The 21,227-nt window shown below is 51.3% G+C and overlaps 1 pseudogene; it reads left to right on the forward strand.

The window, feature by feature from the left end:
- Window positions 1-7,147: 7,147 nt before the first annotated feature.
- Window positions 7,148-12,677, forward strand: LOC132317304 (inositol 1,4,5-trisphosphate receptor-interacting protein-like 1; annotated as a pseudogene).
- Window positions 12,678-21,227: the final 8,550 nt, after the last annotated feature.

A 21,227-nucleotide genomic window follows, 5' to 3' on the forward strand; every position in this document is an offset into this window, starting at 1 on the left:
GGCCTGACGAGATTCACCGTTCTCCATGGGGGAAAAGTATTTTTGCTCACCAGTTAGCGGGGCTGATTGAAAGAGTTTTAAACTAGCTTTGAAGGGGGGAAGGGAAAAAATCAGGCTTACTAGTGATAAGCTAAGGGACGGCATGACAATGTTTGAGGGACGGTGTGCTAGTGAGAGCTTTCCCTCTACTCCACGATGTGGTGAGTACACTGGAGCGCTTTTGAAATGTTTGTACACTAATGCACACGGTGTGAGGGATAGACAGGAGGGACTAGAGGTCTTGGCTCAGTCCCAGAGCTACGACATCATTGGCCTCAGTGAGACTTGTTGGCAAGAGTCCTGTGACTGGAGTGCTCTGATGGACTGTTACAGGCTCTTCAGGAGAGAGAGGCAGGGCAGGGCAGGCGAGGCGGTGGGGTAGTGCTGTATGTAAAGGAGGGGTTGGGCTGTACAGCGCTTGCAGTTGGGGACGACATGGTCGAGAGCCTTTGCGTAAAGATTAGGGGAAAAGCTAATAAAGCAGATGTTCTTGCAGGACTCTACTATGGATCACCCAGCCAGGATGACGGCACCGATGTATTACTCTCTAAGGAATCAAGGGAAATCTCTGGATCAGTCGCCCTATGTTGTCCTTACGGGAGACTTCAACTTCCCAGCTGCAAATTGGGACTGTCATGGGACAGACACGAACAGGCCCAGGAAATTCCTGAAGGCCACGCTGAAGATAACGTTTTGATTACTAAGGGTACTAAGGGAGCCGAGTAGGAAAGGTGCCCTCCTAGACCTGCTGTTTGTACATAGAGATGGTCTCGTGGGTGAAGTGATGGTTGGTGACTGTCTGGGCCATAGTGATCATGAAAAGGTTGCGTTTAAAACCATTTGCGATATGGGAAAAGCTGTTTGCAGAGGTACTAGCTGTTGACGCGGAAGTCACGGACAACAACACGACGACCAATATGATCAGTTTGATGCCACTTTATTGCGCAGATAGCTCAGTTAATATACCTTCTGTTACCGCATTACACGCGCCGTCAGCCTTATGATTGGTTTTCAGCAAGCAAGCACGCGACTCTAAGCATTCCACCATTGGTTAAAGCTAGCTGTTCACACGAACGTGGCTCCCGCCTATATCCTGGCTGAAGTTCTGTCTTTATCATGCTTTCCTCCCTTTTCTTGTTCTGCTTTTAGATTACACAGCATTCGTGCTGCCCGAAGGTAACCTTTCAGTCCAAATCATTGTTCGCTCATAACCTTTGAGTACAGAGGCCTATATACAAGTTAAGTACAGATTTTCAGTGCTTGGAGTGTTCACAGGATGTCCATTTCTTACCAGAAAATCTCCCACAATTCCCCCTTCTTTTTTTTGAACACTCCAAGGCTCATCGGAGAGAACTGGCACTTGGTTGAACCATACTCTTCGCACCATTCCTTCTAATGCCTTTTGAAAACATTGAAATAAACAAGGCAACACAAGCAATGCTACAAAAATGACAAGCAATATAAACAGCCCAGTTTTAACCAGGGTTGCTAACCATCCTGTAATGCCCTACGATTTAAACAATGATTCTAACCATGAAACGTTGTCCTGGGTGACAGCATGTAAGATTTTTGTGTGATCCCATATTTGTTGTACATTGGATAAAATTACCCCTGACTGATCTACATAAGCACAACAAGACTCGTTTATAAGGGTACAGACTCCTCCCACCTGGGCGGTGAGGAGGTCAAGGGCTCGGCGATTCTGCCATACAACCTCTTTCAAGGATGGAACTTCCATCTGCAACGCAGTGATGGCTGCGGCTGTAGCATTGGCAATGAGCTCCATTTCTGTGGAAATATTTACCAGGGCTTGCTCTAACTGTTGAATACCCAATGTAGGAAAGATTGCCCTAACAAAGCTGTGAAAACAGGTATTGTAAATGCTCAAGGGATTCTCTCGGCTTCTCCGACATCGTGACCGCGTCCAAACACCACGCACGATACCATGCATGTCAGAATGATTAAAAACTTGGAGGTTTGGTATTAACATTCCAAGAGTATAGTGCCCAGTCCAGTTGCCAGGCAACTGCTTTCTGGCTATCAAATCACCACACAGCCACCATAGGCCTGGTTGTAGGTCACAGGTGACCGTGATCACGAGGCTTTTATTCTGCCCAGTGAGAGCATAGAGAAAGTCGGTCCACTGTTGGAGATCTATACCCAACGTGTTGTTTTGTGGACCTTGTCTAAGTGCATTAAATGGACCGTATTTCAACCGCACTCTCGTCCAATTCCCCTTCGAGGTATTAAAATTCCCATAATAGGGTGAGGACATTTCATTCCAGGTTACTGCCTTGTTATCATAAGTATAATTGATAAAAACAACAGACTTATTGAGTAGCTGTAATGACTAGGGATGATCCTGTAAGGGGCTAGATAAATTTCTACATTGACCACTAGTGTTGAGTAGTTCATAGGTATTGTATGCACTCCAATTCGTTATCGGAATACCAGTTACGGGGTTCTGATATTGATCAGCCGTACCACAAACCCAACATTCCTTCAACCCAGTGATATTTACCTTTTGAAGTGAGGTGACAAACGAATTACCGGAGAAAGCAGTAAGGCTTCCACCAGGTAACGCTAACAAGCCCATAAATAACAACCACCGCTCCATATTTATCTGTTCCTTCGTCTATCCCTATTATATTTAAACAAATCAGCACACTTTGATTTAGTTTGTTCCCATTCATTCACAACCAAATGACAGTACTAACCAAATGATCAATACAAATCATGCAACGTAGTAACCAAGTGATTAATACAAATCATATATGCAATTGTATGCCACCCGGCGGGGTTCTCACAAACCGTGACTTATGAGCAGCTTCAAATGACTGGTCTCTAACAAAAAAGAATGCCTTATTCTTACCAGAGGTCCTTGTCTGCCCCCGCAAGGATCCACTGAATCGGTGAGTCCCTCCAGAGAAATCTCTGGGGCTGGCCTAGGGAGTCGCCGATTCAGAGGTTCCTGCAGCCGGACAGAGATTGTCCCATCTAAAACTGAAACAACAAAGTCGGTACCAAGCCCGCGATCAGGACGGTTTTCCAAGATGAATAACTTAATAACAACTAGTTTGTTATTAAGCAGGCATTCTTTAATACAGCGCTGGGCAGCACTGGGGATTTGTCCACCATGAGTGCTCCAACGGGTTAGCAAAGCACCTCAGTTCATATATAGAAAAATCATACATATTCATCAGAATTCTAAAAAGGCCAGTCTTATGTGGATGAGTTCCCGGAATTCATTTGCTGCCAGATCCGCGTATACCATAACTGAGTCTGTTGGAGCAGTCTGTCAGAGTTGGCCTCAGGCTCGTGACGTGTTGCTACCATGATGCGAGAAGCATTGCGAACCGATTTGGTATTGTCCTTCTAAACAGTCATGACACCAATGTCCCGCTAATCCTCGACAACGAAATTCTTGTCGTCCGCAGGTGGCACAGTGCACGTATTCAGTTGTCATTCAACTGGACGGGGTCAATCGAAGGAGGAGGTTCTTTCCATGGTCTAATCCACCGTGCTGGGACCCACCGTGGACCCTGATCTGTTAAGATCCAAGCATAACCTCTCCCAGTCATTTTAACTTCAGCAGGACCTTTCCATTCCCCAGAAATTGGGTCCTTGAACTGTACCCGCACAGGTGTCGAGGGCTGCAGGCCAGATTTCAGCGATAAATGATGTATCACTATTGGGGGGGACTTGCGATCGCCCGTTAAGTGTAAAAAAATTAACACACACAGCACTTTTGCAAGCTGTTCAGCTGGACACAGGGATGAGTCTCCCCCTTTTTGTTTTTGCAAAAGCGATTTCAGCCTAGCATGAGCACGTTCTACTATGGCCTGTCCCGTCAGGGAATGTGGAATACCCGTAGACCTACGGATGCCCCACTGGGTACAAAAATGTGCGAAGCGATGCGAAACAGAAGCAGGCCCGTTATCGGTTTTAATTTCATTAGGTACACCTAACACAGCGATGGATGCACACATATGTCTAACCACATGTCTCGCCGTTTCACCTGTCTGCGCCGTTGCCCACATAGCCAGAGAATATGTGTCAATGCTTACATGAACATATTTTTGACGCCCAAATTCAGGAATATGAGTGACGTCCATCTGCCACAATTGTAAAGCATGCAATCCACGAGGATTGACTCCTAAACCCAATCCCAGACCTGTAATTTGGCAGTCCGGACATGATTGCACAATGCCACGGGCATCAGAAATAGAAAGATTAAATTGTCTCACTAAAACTTTAGCCGATTGGTGAAAAAATTCATGGGAACTCCGGGCTTGCGCAAACAGGTTAGTTTGGCGATTTTCCCAAGCGGCGGCAACTAAGTCATCTGCTCTGTTATTGCCAATGGCCAGACCAGAGTCAAACTGATGGCTGTGAATATGCGTAATAAAATGAGGATTGGTTCGCTGATTTAACAAATGCAACATCTGTAACAACAACTGGTATAATATCGGGTTTTTCACCTCACGTACCATAGATCGTTCAATCCGTTTAACAGTACCCACCGCATACAAAGAATCAGAAACAATGTTAAGAGGTTGAGTTGCCCAATTCTGAAAAGCCCAAACCACGGCCTTTAGCTCTAATGTTTGCAACGAATCTTGCGGACAACCCGTAAGCAATTGGGAATGCCATTGTCCCTGAACACACCAAGTAATAGCGGCTCGTTTTGACTTTTTTCCTGCATCGGTAAAAATGGTAAGCCCTGGGACAGGCGTTTCTCATAATTGCGGAGATTCTTCAAACGCTTGGTCCTGTAACAACGGTAAAAGTCTTGTGGGTGGGTAAGCATTAGTAATCTGACCAGTATATTCTGCAAAAGCATATTGTAAAATATCAGAAGAGGACAAAAGCCAATCTAAATAGGATTGCTTAACAGGAATATAAATTCGTTCTGGATCCTGCCCTGTTAAATCAATACTGCGACGCCTTCCCTTTATGATGATATTTGCAAGCAGTTCTATTCTAGTAGACACTGTTGTCTTAGGCTGATATGACAAGAAAAGCCATTCTAATATTACAACACTTTTTGGTGATTGCTGGATTAAGAGACCTAAAACATGGTTCCTACTTTTACTGGAATTAACAATAAGTAAGTGCATAGGTAGTTCTGTAATGAATCGTTGTGATGCCCCACTGACTAATTTCTTGGTTATCTTTTGCAAAGCTTGCTGTTGCTGCATCGATAAATGAGACCAAGTGTCCTGAGCATAGGCAGCCTCAATCGTGGGGATAAGTCTTTTATTGCGCGCCCAAATTAACAGCGCCTTCGAGGTAGACAGGTTGTGACGGAGAGAAAGACTTCACTGTCAGGTTCAAATTAACAATTTATTTGAACTTCACTCACAGGTCCAATACGCCACTATTGCAGGTTCTTTTATGGATACAATGGAGGAATGCACTATTGCAATTAAATACACAATTCACAAGCGTGCTAGATATTAATACCTTACAAAAAAAAGAGTGCACTAATCACAGTCTTAAAGCATGCCAAATACCATACGTATGTTTCTTAATCACTTACCCCCTCTCTCAGGTAAGGCCTCTTAATCCCTGGGAAGTTACTTTGTACAGCGTCCTGGACAAGGGGGAAAGAATCTCCTACAGGCCAGCTGTACCCTTGGAAAAGCGACTCTCCCCATTTTTCTGCCCAAACCTTACGGGTTTTTTTATTCCCTGATTTGATGGGTGGGGGCAGGCTTATGCATGAATGTTTATCTCTGGTGCCTTGATGGCTCGGCTCCTTAGTCTATGTGGTAATTTAGTGATGTCTAGCACACAGTTACTGAATAGTGGTGGAATGGTACTCAGGGCATTTTGTTTGTTAAGGGATCATTCAGGCTCCATTTGGGTTTTGGGTTTCGGGTTCCGGCAGTGTTCAGACAACCCCGGGCTGAGCCGTTTCCACAGCTCCCCCCAGGTCCCCTCTGCATAGATAAGGATTTGTCAAGGTGAGACAAAGCTGAGTCCAATCACAACTCCCTGCATCTTGCCTTGGTGCTCTGAAACAGGTTTAGCCGGGTGATCCCATACACAGATCATAACTCAGTCCTCTCGTAGAGAGTATATGTAGGAGAAACTTGAGCACTGCCGCCTCTTCCTTTGACAAAGAAGACCCCATTCTCCTCCCGGCCGCTCGCTTGATCAGAGCAAGATTCCCTTTGTTTTCTTAGCGCGCTAAATTTTCCCGAGTCCTAGGGTAGCGCTCACCTGTTCCGGCCGGCTTCCACCCCCTCTTTTCGTGGACTGCTCATCGGACCGTACTTGATCCCTTATCAATCTGAGGGTCCCTGTCCTCTCGCAGTGGCACAGCAGGAGCAGAGGTCCTGCCGTGGGCAGGTCCCACCCCACCACCAGGATATACACCACCACCCACCATCGGTGTCACGAAGGCACCAAGAGCACACCCATGTCCACAAGCACAGAGGTCAGCACCAAGGGAGCCGATCCCATCTCACAGGATGGCATCTCAAGGAACAAGCATCCATGGGTTACGTCACCCGATTTTATGTTTGGTAAGGGCTTGGGAGGCTTCTGTCTGCTTTGTAAAGGGAGCCCCTGGGAGCCACGTCCTGCCGGGTGGGTCTGCACTTTGTGGGTGTCGGGGCGTCGGCTGCCTGGGGCAGCTGTGAGTCGCTGAGCCGGGGTAGGGCCAAAGGCTGGGGCTGGCTGGCGGGCGTGCCTGTGATGCGCTCTGGCGCCTGTGACAGCACAGGGCACGAGTCACAATGGGGGTGGTTATAAGGGGCGCCAGCAGGCAGCGCTGCCCCAGTCCGGCCTGGGCCAGCGGTGAGTGCGCACGCGGGGGGAGGCTGAGCTGGAGGAGGGCGTGGGCAGGAACGCGGAGCCCCAGGGGGGTGGGTTCTCACCCTGCCTCGAGGGCCCAGACACTCGTGGGAGCGCCTTGGGCAGGGCACTGTGCTGCTGCCGCCGCCGGGGCTGACAGCAGGCCTTCCTGCCTCCCACGATGCCTCGCCCCCTCTCCTACATGTCCCCAGATCCCTGCGGCTCTCATCTCTGCCCCCCCACCACCAGCAGCTCCCTCCCTCCCAGCCCCACTGAACCCCTTCTCTCCCTCCTCCTGCAGGCCATGGCTGTCGCAATATTCCTCGCACTCATTGTGCAAAGCCTCCTCCAGTACCCGCAGATGGTCAGGGATGAGCTGGATGAGGCCACGCGCGAGTGCATGCAGCAGTGTGCGGAGCAGCTGAGCCAGGAGATGACTCGGCTGCTGCAGGAGCTGGAGCAGAGGAGCCAGGAGCAGAGCGCCTTTGCCTGGGGAGCCCTGCTCTTTGCTGCCTTGCAGCAGTGGCAATTCTGGGCCGTTGCTGGAGTCCTGGTCCTGCTCTTTGGGCTCTGCTGGTGGCTCAGGAAAGGGAGCCGTCAGCCAGCCAGCAGCCGCAAGGAGGGCAGCTCCAGAAAGAAGGCACATAATAAGGAGCAGGCAGTAAAACCCAGTGTTGCACTGCATGTGGGCAGAGTTTTGTCCAGTCGCCTCCTGGACCTGCCAGAATCGTTCGTGATGGTGGAGGAGCTGGTGGATGAACTTCTCCGCATCTGCCGAAAGCTTTCCAGGAATACTTTCATGCCGCAACTGAAGCCAGCCATTGGGGTGGGCAGTGCCTTAGAAAGTTGGAGTCCTCATAAGCATGATGCTGTCTTCTGCCTGCTTGTGCCCCTGAAGCCCCCCCGTGGGCACACCTTCCACCTGGAACTGGGCACCATGGAGGAGATGCCAGCGAGGCATGCCAGTCTCCGCGTGGAGCTCGAGTGCACCTGCACGAGGGAGCAGCTGGTGGAGGACATGCTGTGCTTCCTCCACCACCCCGAGGAGGAGCTGAGGAGGAATCAGGGCGCCAGCCTCCTAGACACCCTCTGCACCGGCCCCTACCTAGACATGGAGAAAACCACCCTCTGGTTCCAGATATTGGTAAAAGCAGCCTGGGTGGCTTTGCCTCTGTCGCAACACTGCCGTCTAACAGTGCTACCTTCCAGGCGCTCAGGCAAGCTCCGGCTGACAAACACGGACGATATTACCCTCCTGATTGAGGTGATGTTTGGGGTGCAGCAAGATGGCTCAGACACCTTCCTGAGCATCGAGTAGGTAGAGGCCAGTGTTACCAGCAGCAGGACGTGGCCAGAGAGCTGTGCTGTGCCAGACGAGCAGTTCTCCAAGCACAGGGCCAGGCCTGAGGACACTCCCCGGGGAGCTCGTGCTGCAGAACTGAGCAGGCTGGACACAGAGAACACGCTGCTCATGCGGCAGTGGGAATTGCTGCCGCATCTTTCCTCCACAGCAGAAGCACACTCTGGGGAGTGGGACCCGATGCAGCTGAAGGGGCCATTGCAAGGAGCCTTGCAACAGAGACTCCGTTACCACCTGGACGGTGACTGCCCTCCCTCTTCGAGAGAGTCCGTTCCCTCCGGGAGACTGGCCGTGGACAAAGATGGCAATAAATCACTTGTTTGAAGAAACGCTGCATCCATGAGTCTCTGTGCATCACTTTGATGGCGAACGCGGGCATAGGGTGCTGACAGCTCAGCTGCGGCAGAGTCAGCGAGCATTTTGCAGAAGAGCTGATGCAGTGGGCTCTGGTTTCAATGATTCCCTGGGCTTTGGCTTCCCAGGTGTTGTGGGTTAATGCCAGTAGGCAGCTTGGCATCACACAGCTACTCAGTCCCTTTCCCCCAGTGGGATGGAGGAGAGACTCTGAAGCATAAAAGTGGGAAAACGTGTGGGTTGAGAGAGGACAGTTTAGTACGTAAAGCAAGAGCTACATGCCCAGGCCAAGCAAAATAAAGAATTCATTCACTACTCCTCTGGTCTGCTGAGCAGACCTACCTTTTTAGGAAGCCGCCTGCCTCCCTGCGGCTCAGGTTACCATGAAATTTCCTAGCCTTTTATGTCCCTCAGTTTGTTATCATAGAATCATAGAATCATAGAATATCTCAAGTTGGATGGGACCCATAAGCATCATTGAGTCTGAGTCCCTGCTCCTTGCAGGACTATCTAAAACTATATCATATGACTAAGAGCATCATCCAGAGGCTCCTTGAACTCTGACAGGCTTAGTGCCATGACCGCTTCCCTGGGGAGCCTGTTCCAGTGACCAACCACCCTCTTAGGGAAGAACCTTTTCCTAAGGCCCAGTCTGAATTTCCCCTGACACAGCATTATTCTATTTCCTCGTGTCCTGTCGCTGGTCACCAGAGAGAGGAGATCAGCACCTGCCTCTCTGCTGCCCGCCTTGGGGAAGTTGTAGACTGCGATGAGGTCACCCCTCAGCCTTCTCTTCTCCAAGCTGATCAAGCCAAGCGACCTCAGCTGCTCCTCCTAAGCCTTACCCTCGAGGCCTTTCACCATCTTGGTCGCCCTCCTCTAGACACCTAGACACACTCTAATAGTCTGATGTCCTTCTTACATTGAGGTGCCCAAAACTGCACACAGTACTCGAGGTGGGGCTGCACCAGTGCAGTGTCGAGTGGGACAATCTCCTCCCTCAACCAGCTAGCTATGCTGTGCTCGATGCAGCCCAGGACCCAGTTGGCCCTTTGGGCTGCCAGGGCACGCTGTTGACTCCTATTAAATTTGCATTCAACCCAAACCCCCAGATCTCATTCTGCAGCGCTGCTCTCCAGCCTCTCATCCCCCGATTTGATTACCCCATTCCCGGTGGAGAATCGCGCACTTGCTCTTGTTACATTTCATACGGCTGGTGATTGCCCAGCTCTCTAGTCTATCCAGATCTCTCTGTAAGGCCTCTCTACCCTTGAGGGAGTCCACAGCTCCTCCTAGTTCAGTATCATCAGCAAACTTAATTAATGTACATTCGATTGCTGCACCCAGATCATTTATAAAAACATTAAAGAGCGCTGGCCCTAAAATCAAGCCCTGTGGGACCCCACTGGTGACTGGTCACCAGCCTCATGTAACCCCATTTACCATAACTCTTTGAGCCCAACCCATCAGCCAGTTGCTCACCCAACATATTATGGACTTGTCTAGCTGTGTGCTGGACATTTTGTCCGGAAGGATACTGGGAGAGACAGTACCAAAAGCTTTGCTAAAATCCAAAAAACCCCACATTTACTGGCTTCCCTTGGTCAATTAAATGGGTGACCTTGTCATAAAAGGAAATTAAGTCAGTTAAGCAGAACTTTCCCCTCGTGAACCCATGTTGGCTATGACCAATGACTGCATTGTCTCTCAAGTGTTTTTCAGTAACTCCCAGAATAACCTTCTCCGTAATTTTACCAGGCACTGAAGTGAGACTGACAGGCCTGTAATTACCAGGGTCTTCCTTCTTTCCATTCTTGAAAATTGGGACAACATTTACCAGCTTCCAGTCAACTGCAACCTCTCCAGACTCCCCAGACTGCTGAAAAATAATCGAGAAAGGTCCTGCGATAACATTGGCCAGCTCTTTCAGTACCCTGGTATGAATCCCGTCAGGCTGCATAGATTTTTTCGCATTCAGCTGGAGCAGCAAGTCTCAAACAAGTTCAGAGTCAGCTGGGAGCTCATCATCCCCCCAGTCACGATCTTCCAACACAAGGCTCCGGGGGTCCCAGGGCCCATCATTGGTGTTAAAGACAGAAGCCAAGAAGGCGTTAAACTTCTCTGCTTTGTCTACATCCCTATTTGTGACGTGACCAACCTCATCAAGTAAGGGACCAATGTTATCTCTGATCCTCCTTTTGCTGTTAACATATTTAAAAAAGCCATTTTTGTTGTCCTTCACAGTGCTAGACAGCCTGAACTCTAATCAAGCTTTGGCCGCATGAATTTCTCCCTACAGTGGCGAACAGCATCTCTGTAGTCCTCCCGTGTTGCCTGCCCTTCCTTCCAGTGGCTATACACTTTTCCTTCTGCACCTATGTTCTAGAAGAAGATCCCTGCTCAGCAAAAACAGCCTTCTGCACTGCTTGCTTGACTTCCAACACTTTGTAATTGCCTGGTCCGGCACTCTTAAGAGATGGCTCTTAAAAAGTGACCAGCACTAATGGACCCCAATACCCTCTAATGAAGAGGCCCAGGGGACCTTACTAACTAGTTCCTTGAGCAGCCTGAAGTCTGCTGTCCCCACAGCCAGGCTCGAAGTTTTGCTGGCAGTTTTCCTCCTGTTGCCAACAACTGGAAACTCAGCTATTTCGTGGTCACTGTGACCAAGAATGCCACCAATCACCACTTTGCCCACGAGTCCCTCTCTGTTCACAAACAACAAATCTAGGAGGGCGTCTTTCCTAGTCGGCTCCCTTAGTACCCATATCAAAACGTTATCATCAACGTGGCCTTCAGGAATTTCCTGGGCCTGTTCGTGTCTGCTCTATGACAGTCCCAGTTCGCAGCTGGGACATTGAAGTCGCCCATAAGGACAATCTAGGGTGACTGATCTAGAAATTTCCCCTGATTCCTTAGAGAGTAATACATCGGTGCTGTCATCCTGGCTGGGTGATCTACAGTAGAGTCCTGCAAGAACATCTGCTTTATTAGCTTTTCTCTGAATCTTTACAGAGAGGCTCTCAACCATTTCCCGCTTTGAGAAAGGTGAACCCCATCTGTCGCTAGCTGGCCAAGTGTCATGGAGACTGACCTGTGATCAAAAACCCCAAAATTCTGCTGGTGACACCAGTCACAGAGCCAGGTATTGATCAGCTGGGTCTTCTTGTTTCTTCCCTCCTCATTCCCTGCAACTGAAGGCACAGAGGAAAACACTACTTAAGCACAAAGTAAAACCCTGCTTGTGCTCCTGATCCCTTAACCATTCGTCCCAAGGCTCTGAAGTCTCTTTTGATCACCCTTGGTCTTCTTATTGCAACTTCATCGCTGCCTACATAAAAAAACAATAACAGATAATAAACTGAGGGCCATACCAGACTGGGAACATTTCTAATCACAGCTTTAACATGAGCCTCAGGGAAGGACCACATACAGTGGCCAGGTCAGACATCAACTATTGCCTGCTCATGCATCTGAAGCAGCATGGGTGGTTTTGACTCTGTTGTCCAAATGCCATATAACAGTGCTGCCGTCCAGCCACTCCTCCAAACTCCAGGTGACAAAAGGAAGCAAGTATAGCCTCTTCATTGAGGTGAAGATTGGGGTGCAGAAATGCGACTTGGACATCTTCTGGAGAAGCCAGACTACGGAGGCCATCTTCACCCCAAGAACAATGCGGCCAGAGAGCTACGCTGTGGCAGTAGTTCTTCAGGCATATCACCAGGCACGCCCCGCATGACAGCTGCCACCTCAAATGCCTGCAGATCTGCGCCCGCATCCTGGTGGGCACAGGCTTTTCCACCTATACTTTGAAGACAGTTGTGATGCACCTCCTGACCTCCATACCCCTGTCAGGCTGGCGCAGGAGGGATTTCCTGCCGCGGCTGCAGGATATCATGCGGTACCTGTGCTGCTGCCTGGAGGAGAAACGCCTTGATCACTTCTTCTTTGGCAATGAGACCGTGCCCGAGGAGATCACCTTGCCCCAGCCTTCCAAACGGCCGAGCCACTCAACCTCTTCCAGCACCTGGCACAGGATCCTGAAGCCCACGCTGAGGCACTGCGTGAGTTCGATGAGCTGCAAGATAGGCTCACGAGGCTGCTGTTCTATGGACAATGAAAGAGGTCTTCATGCACAGAGCTGTGTTTGCGCGGCTCACAGCTGATGGCACACGACCACCTCATACCCCAGGGAAAAGAGGGGAGTAGGCGGGACACAGGAAGGAAAGGGAAAACCCCGTGCAGCACCAATTCTTTATTCGTGCGCATGAGGTGTCCCATTCAAATTGGGGCACCCCGAACGAGGTTTTACACGAGGTTCTTATACCTTTCCTGGGCGACCAGGTACAACAGGATTTGACCAATCGCTACTTAACACACGCGTAGTACTATTTTGCAAAGCAGCTATAAATCTGCGGCGTCACCATCCCCCTGCTTCCTTCTTGATCTAAACGACCCTGAGTTGGTCTTGCTACAGTTACTTATCAATGATGCCAGATACGGGGAGGGTTTCACAGAGGTGTTCCAGGGGCTAGGAAGCAGGCATGATAGTCTGGGATTGGAGAATTCAGAGCACGTGAGTAAGGGACAGGATCCCGGAAAAGTCAAGCAGGCAAAGGTGAGCCACCCACCCGCCCGCATTAGAACCAGTGCCACCAGGAAAGCGCGTAAGCTATTAGCAACTGGAGATTCCTTACTGAGGGGCACTGAAGCACCTGTTTGCCATCCAGACCATTTGTCTAGAGAAGTTTGCTGCCCACCAGCAGCTCACATTCCTGACGCCACTGAGAGGCTGCCAAGCCTGCTGAATGGTACAGGATATCATCCAGTCCTGCTACGCAAAGTAGGGTCAAACAATACTGTGACGAGGCAACTTAGAAGCAGCAAAAGAGGCCGCGTGTCCCTCGGAGCAATGCTAAAAGGATCAGGAGCACAGGCGGTGTTCTCCTCTATCCCGCCAGGAGGAGGAAGGGGTTCGGGAAGGAGCAGACAAACTGAGCACTGAATGCCTGGCTGCGTAGCTGGTACTCAAGGTTTTGGCTTCTCTGGTCATGGCTCTACCTTTGAGAAGCCAGGTTTGTTGGGAGCTGATGGCATTCACCTGACCCCATACCCCAGGGAAAAAGAGGGGAGAACGTGGGACACAGAAAGGAAAGGGAAATCCCTGCACAGCAGCCCTCTGCCGAGAGCGGCACCATCCTCCTCTCAATGGTCTCCCCAGCGCAGCAGCCGGTGAAGACCACAGTGGCTACGAAGATGATTTTCGCCTGCTTTCCCCTCGCACTGTCACGGCCATGGTGCTGATTTCACAAGGGCCGGGAAACTCCCTGGCAGCTCCGTCTGGGCAGGGACCAAGCAAGAGGCTTGTTCACTGGGTTCCGGGTAGAGAATCTGCCTGTCCCAGACACTCCCCAGGGACTTGGTACCGCAGAGCTGAACATGCTGGACATGGAGAAGACGCTGCTCTATCGGCAGAGCGAGTTTCCCCCTGGGAAATCTCCACCCGCACCCCCTCATCACCCTGGGAAATGTCTCTTTGGAAGCAATGTCCTCTCGCAGTGGCACAGCAGGAGCAGAGGTCCTGCCATGGGCAGGTCCCACCCCACCACCAGGATATACACCACCACCCACCATCGGTGTCACGAAGGCCCCAAGAGCACACCCATGTCCACAAGCACAGAGGTCAGCACCAAGGGAGCCGATCCCATCTCACAGGATGGCATCTCAAGGAACAAGCATCCACGGGTTACGTCACCCGATTTTATGTTTGGTAAGGGCTTGGGAGGCTTCTGTCTGCTTTGTAAAGGGAGCCCCTGGGAGCCACGTCCTGCCGGGTGGGTCTGCACTTTGTGGGTGTCGGGGCTTCGGCTGCCTGGGGCAGCTGTGAGTCGCTGAGCCGGGGTAGGGCCAAAGGCTGGGGCTGGCTGGCGGGCGTGCCTGTGATGCGCTCTGGCGCCTGTGACAGCACAGGGCACGAGTCACAATGGGGGTGGTTATAAGGGGCGCCAGCAGGCAGCGCTGCCCCAGTCCGGCCTGGGCCAGCGGTGAGTGCGCACGCGGGGGGAGGCTGAGCTGGAGGAGGGCATGGGCAGGAACGCGGAGCCCCAGGGGGGTGGGTTCTCACCCTGCCTCGAGGGCCCAGACACTCGTGGGAGCACCTTGGGCAGGGCACTGTGCTGCTGCCGCCGCCGGGGCTGACAGCAGGCCTTCCTGCCTCCCACGATGCCTCGCCCCCTCTCCTACATGTCCCCAGATCCCTGCGGCTCTCATCCCTGCCCCCCCACCACCAGCAGCTCCCTCCCTCCCAGCCCCACTGAACCCCTTCTCTCCCTCCTCCTGCAGGCCATGGCTGTCGCAATATTCCTCGCACTCATTGTGCAAAGCCTCCTCCAGTACCCGCAGATGGTCAGGGATGAGCTGGATGAGGCCACGCCCGAGTGCATGCAGCAGTGTGCGGAGCAGCTGAGCCAGGAGATGACTCGGCTGCTGCAGGAGCTGGAGCAGAGGAGCCAGGAGCAGAGCGCCTTTGCCTGGGGAGCCCTGCTCTTTGCTGCCTTGCAGCAGTGGCAATTCTGGGCCATTGCTGGAGTCCTGGTCCTGCTCTTTGGGCTCTGCTGGTGGCTCAGGAAAGGGAGCCGTCAGCCAGCCAGCAGCCGCAAGGAGGGCAGCTCCAGAAAGAAGGCACATAATAAGGAGCAGGCAGTAAAACCCAGTGTTGCACTGCATGTGGGCAGAGTTTTGTCCAGTCGCCTCCTGGACCTGCCAGAATCGTTCGTGATGGTGGAGGAGCTGGTGGATGAACTTCTCCGCATCTGCCGAAAGCTTTCCAGGAATACTTTCATGCCGCAACTGAAGCCAGCCATTGGGGTGGGCAGTGCCTTAGAAAGTTGGAGTCCTCATAAGCATGATGCTGTCTTCTGCCTGCTTGTGCCCCTGAAGCCCCCCCGTGGGCACACCTTCCACCTGGAACTGGGCACCATGGAGGAGATGCCAGCGAGGCATGCCAGTCTCCGCGTGGAGCTCGAGTGCACCTGCACGAGGGAGCAGCTGGTGGAGGACATGCTGTGCTTCCTCCACCACCCCGAGGAGGAGCTGAGGAGGAATCAGGGCGCCAGCCTCCTAGACACCCTCTGCACCGGCCCCTACCTAGACATGGAGAAAACCACCCTCTGGTTCCAGATATTGGTAAAAGCAGCCTGGGTGGCTTTGCCTCTGTCGCAACACTGCCGTCTAACAGTGCTACCTTCCAGGCGCTCAGGCAAGCTCCGGCTGACAAACACTGACGATATTACCCTCCTGATTGAGGTGATGTTTGGGGTGCAGCAAGATGGCTCAGACACCTTCCTGAGCATCGAGTAGGTAGAGGCCAGTGTTACCAGCAGCAGGACGTGGCCAGAGAGCTGTGCTGTGCCAGACGAGCAGTTCTCCAAGCACAGGGCCAGGCCTGAGGACACTCCCCGGAGAGCTCGTGCTGCAGAACTGAGCAGGCTGGACACAGAGAACACGCTGCTCATGCGGCAGTGGGAATTGCTGCCGCATCTTTCCTCCACAGCAGAAGCACACTCTGGGGAGTGGGACCCGATGCAGCTGAAGGGGCCATTGCAAGGAGCCTTGCAACAGAGACTCCGTTACCACCTGGACGGTGACTGCCCTCCCTCTTCGAGAGAGTCCGTTCCCTCCGGGAGACTGGCCGTGGACAAAGATGGCAATAAATCACTTGTTTGAAGAAACGCTGCATCCATGAGTCTCTGTGCATCACTTTGATGGCGAACGCGGGCATAGGGTGCTGACAGCTCAGCTGCGGCAGAGTCAGCGAGCATTTTGCAGAAGAGCTGATGCAGTGGGCTCTGGTTTCAATGATTCCCTGGGCTTTGGCTTCCCAGGTGTTGTGGGTTAATGCCAGTAGGCAGCTTGGCATCACACAGCTACTCAGTCCCTTTCCCCCAGTGGGATGGAGGAGAGACTCTGAAGCATAAAAGTGGGAAAACGTGTGGGTTGAGAGAGGACAGTTTAGTACGTAAAGCAAGAGCTACATGCCCAGGCCAAGCAAAATAAAGAATTCATTCACTACTCCTCTGGTCTGCTGAGCAGACCTACCTTTTTAGGAAGCCGCCTGCCTCCCTGCGGCTCAGGTTACCATGAAATTTCCTAGCCTTTTATGTCCCTCAGTTTGTTATCATAGAATCATAGACTCATAGAATATCTCAAGTTGGATGGGACCCATAAGCATCATTGAGTCTGAGTCCCTGCTCCTTGCAGGACTATCTAAAACTATATCATATGACTAAGAGCATCATCCAGAGGCTCCTTGAACTCTGACAGGCTTAGTGCCATGACCGCTTCCCTGGGGAGCCTGTTCCAGTGACCAACCACCCTCTTAGGGAAGAACCTTTTCCTAAGGCCCAGTCTGAATTTCCCCTGACACAGCATTATTCTATTTCCTCGTGTCCTGTCGCTGGTCACCAGAGAGAGGAGATCAGCACCTGCCTCTCTGCTGCCCGCCTTGGGGAAGTTGTAGACTGCGATGAGGTCACCCCTCAGCCTTCTCTTCTCCAAGCTGATCAAGCCAAGCGACCTCAGCTGCTCCTCCTAAGCCTTACCCTCGAGGCCTTTCACCATCTTGGTCGCCCTCCTCTAGACACCTAGACACACTCTAATAGTCTGATGTCCTTCTTACATTGAGGCGCCCAAAACTGCACACAGTACTCGAGGTGGGGCTGCACCAGTGCAGTGTCGAGTGGGACAATCTCCTCCCTCAACCAGCTAGCTATGCTGTGCTCGATGCAGCCCAGGACCCAGTTGGCCCTTTGGGCTGCCAGGGCACGCTGTTGACTCCTATTAAATTTGCATTCAACCCAAACCCCCAGATCTCATTCTGCAGCGCTGCTCTCCAGCCTCTCATCCCCCGATTTGATTACCCCATTCCAGGTGGAGAATCGCGCACTTGCTCTTGTTACATTTCATACGGCTGGTGATTGCCCAGCTCTCTAGTCTATCCAGATCTCTCTGTAAGGCCTCTCTACCCTTGAGGGAGTCCACAGCTCCTCCTAGTTCAGTATCATCAGCAAACTTAATTAATGTACATTCGATTGCTGCACCCAGATCATTTATAAAAACATTAAAGAGCGCTGGCCCTAAAATCAAGCCCTGTGGGACCCCACTGGTGACTGGTCACCAGCCTCATGTAACCCCATTTACCATAACTCTTTGAGCCCAACCCATCAGCCAGTTGCTCACCCAACATATTATGGACTTGTCTAGCTGTGTGCTGGACATTTTGTCCGGAAGGATACTGGGAGAGACAGTACCAAAAGCTTTGCTAAAATCCAAAAAACCCCACATTTACTGGCTTCCCTTGGTCAATTAAATGGGTGACCTTGTCATAAAAGGAAATTAAGTCAGTTAAGCAGAACTTTCCCCTCGTGAACCCATGTTGGCTATGACCAATGACTGCATTGTCTTCTCAAGTGTTTTTCAGTAACTCCCAGAATAACCTTCTCCGTAATTTTACCAGGCACTGAAGTGAGACTGACAGGCCTGTAATTACCAGGGTCTTCCTTCTTTCCATTCTTGAAAATTGGGACAACATTTACCAGCTTCCAGTCAACTGCAACCTCTCCAGACTCCCCAGACTGCTGAAAAATAATCGAGAAAGGTCCTGCGATAACATTGGCCAGCTCTTTCAGTACCCTGGTATGAATCCCGTCAGGCTGCATAGATTTTTTCGCATTCAGCTGGAGCAGCAAGTCTCAAACAAGTTCAGAGTCAGCTGGGAGCTCATCATCCCCCCAGTCACGATCTTCCAACACAAGGCTCCGGGGGTCCCAGGGCCCATCATTGGTGTTAAAGACAGAAGCCAAGAAGGCGTTAAACTTCTCTGCTTTGTCTACATCCCTATTTGTGACGTGACCAACCTCATCAAGTAAGGGACCAATGTTATCTCTGATCCTCCTTTTGCTGTTAACATATTTAAAAAAGCCATTTTTGTTGTCCTTCACAGTGCTAGACAGCCTGAACTCTAATCAAGCTTTGGCCGCATGAATTTCTCCCTACAGTGGCGAACAGCATCTCTGTAGTCCTCCCGTGTTGCCTGCCCTTCCTTCCAGTGGCTATACACTTTTCCTTCTGCACCTATGTTCTAGAAGAAGATCCCTGCTCAGCAAAAACAGCCTTCTGCACTGCTTGCTTGACTTCCAACACTTTGTAATTGCCTGGTCCGGCACTCTTAAGAGATGGCTCTTAAAAAGTGACCAGCACTAATGGACCCCAATACCCTCTAATGAAGAGGCCCAGGGGACCTTACTAACTAGTTCCTTGAGCAGCCTGAAGTCTGCTGTCCCCACAGCCAGGCTCGAAGTTTTGCTGGCAGTTTTCCTCCTGTTGCCAACAACTGGAAACTCAGCTATTTCGTGGTCACTGTGACCAAGAATGCCACCAATCACCACTTTGCCCACGAGTCCCTCTCTGTTCACAAACAACAAATCTAGGAGGGCGTCTTTCCTAGTCGGCTCCCTTAGTACCCATATCAAAACGTTATCATCAACGTGGCCTTCAGGAATTTCCTGGGCCTGTTCGTGTCTGCTCTATGACAGTCCCAGTTCGCAGCTGGGACATTGAAGTCGCCCATAAGGACAATCTAGGGTGACTGATCTAGAAATTTCCCCTGATTCCTTAGAGAGTAATACATCGGTGCTGTCATCCTGGCTGGGTGATCTACAGTAGAGTCCTGCAAGAACATCTGCTTTATTAGCTTTTCTCTGAATCTTTACAGAGAGGCTCTCAACCATTTCCCGCTTTGAGAAAGGTGAACCCCATCTGTCGCTAGCTGGCCAAGTGTCATGGAGACTGACCTGTGATCAAAAACCCCAAAATTCTGCTGGTGACACCAGTCACAGAGCCAGGTATTGATCAGCTGGGTCTTCTTGTTTCTTCCCTCCTCATTCCCTGCAACTGAAGGCACAGAGGAAAACACTACTTAAGCACAAAGTAAAACCCTGCTTGTGCTCCTGATCCCTTAACCATTCGTCCCAAGGCTCTGAAGTCTCTTTTGATCACCCTTGGTCTTCTTATTGCAACTTCATCGCTGCCTACATAAAAAAACAATAACAGATAATAAACTGAGGGCCATACCAGACTGGGAACATTTCTAATCACAGCTTTAACATGAGCCTCAGGGAAGGACCACATACAGTGGCCAGGTCAGACATCAACTATTGCCTGCTCATGCATCTGAAGCAGCATGGGTGGTTTTGACTCTGTTGTCCAAATGCCATATAACAGTGCTGCCGTCCAGCCACTCCTCCAAACTCCAGGTGACAAAAGGAAGCAAGTATAGCCTCTTCATTGAGGTGAAGATTGGGGTGCAGAAATGCGACTTGGACATCTTCTGGAGAAGCCAGACTACGGAGGCCATCTTCACCCCAAGAACAATGCGGCCAGAGAGCTACGCTGTGGCAGTAGTTCTTCAGGCATATCACCAGGCACGCCCCGCATGACAGCTGCCACCTCAAATGCCTGCAGATCTGCGCCCGCATCCTGGTGGGCACAGGCTTTTCCACCTATACTTTGAAGACAGTTGTGATGCACCTCCTGACCTCCATACCCCTGTCAGGCTGGCGCAGGAGGGATTTCCTGCCGCGGCTGCAGGATATCATGCGGTACCTGTGCTGCTGCCTGGAGGAGAAACGCCTTGATCACTTCTTCTTTGGCAATGAGACCGTGCCCGAGGAGATCACCTTGCCCCAGCCTTCCAAACGGCCGAGCCACTCAACCTCTTCCAGCACCTGGCACAGGATCCTGAAGCCCACGCTGAGGCACTGCGTGAGTTCGATGAGCTGCAAGATAGGCTCACGAGGCTGCTGTTCTATGGACAATGAAAGAGGTCTTCATGCACAGAGCTGTGTTTGCGCGGCTCACAGCTGATGGCACACGACCACCTCATACCCCAGGGAAAAGAGGGGAGTAGGCGGGACACAGGAAGGAAAGGGAAAACCCCGTGCAGCACCAATTCTTTATTCGTGCGCATGAGGTGTCCCATTCAAATTGGGGCACCCCGAACGAGGTTTTACACGAGGTTCTTATACCTTTCCTGGGCGACCAGGTACAACAGGATTTGACCAATCGCTACTTAACACACGCGTAGTACTATTTTGCAAAGCAGCTATAAATCTGCGGCGTCACCATCCCCCTGCTTCCTTCTTGATCTAAACGACCCTGAGTTGGTCTTGCTACAGTTACTTATCAATGATGCCAGATACGGGGAGGGTTTCACAGAGGTGTTCCAGGGGCTAGGAAGCAGGCATGATAGTCTGGGATTGGAGAATTCAGAGCACGTGAGTAAGGGACAGGATCCCGGAAAAGTCAAGCAGGCAAAGGTGAGCCACCCACCCGCCCGCATTAGAACCAGTGCCACCAGGAAAGCGCGTAAGCTATTAGCAACTGGAGATTCCTTACTGAGGGGCACTGAAGCACCTGTTTGCCATCCAGACCATTTGTCTAGAGAAGTTTGCTGCCCACCAGCAGCTCACATTCCTGACGCCACTGAGAGGCTGCCAAGCCTGCTGAATGGTACAGGATATCATCCAGTCCTGCTACGCAAAGTAGGGTCAAACAATACTGTGACGAGGCAACTTAGAAGCAGCAAAAGAGGCCGCGTGTCCCTCGGAGCAAT

The sequence above is a fragment of the Gavia stellata genome, chromosome 7, assembly GCF_030936135.1.
Source record: "Gavia stellata isolate bGavSte3 chromosome 7, bGavSte3.hap2, whole genome shotgun sequence".
In the NCBI taxonomy this organism is placed as follows: domain Eukaryota; kingdom Metazoa; phylum Chordata; class Aves; order Gaviiformes; family Gaviidae; genus Gavia; species Gavia stellata.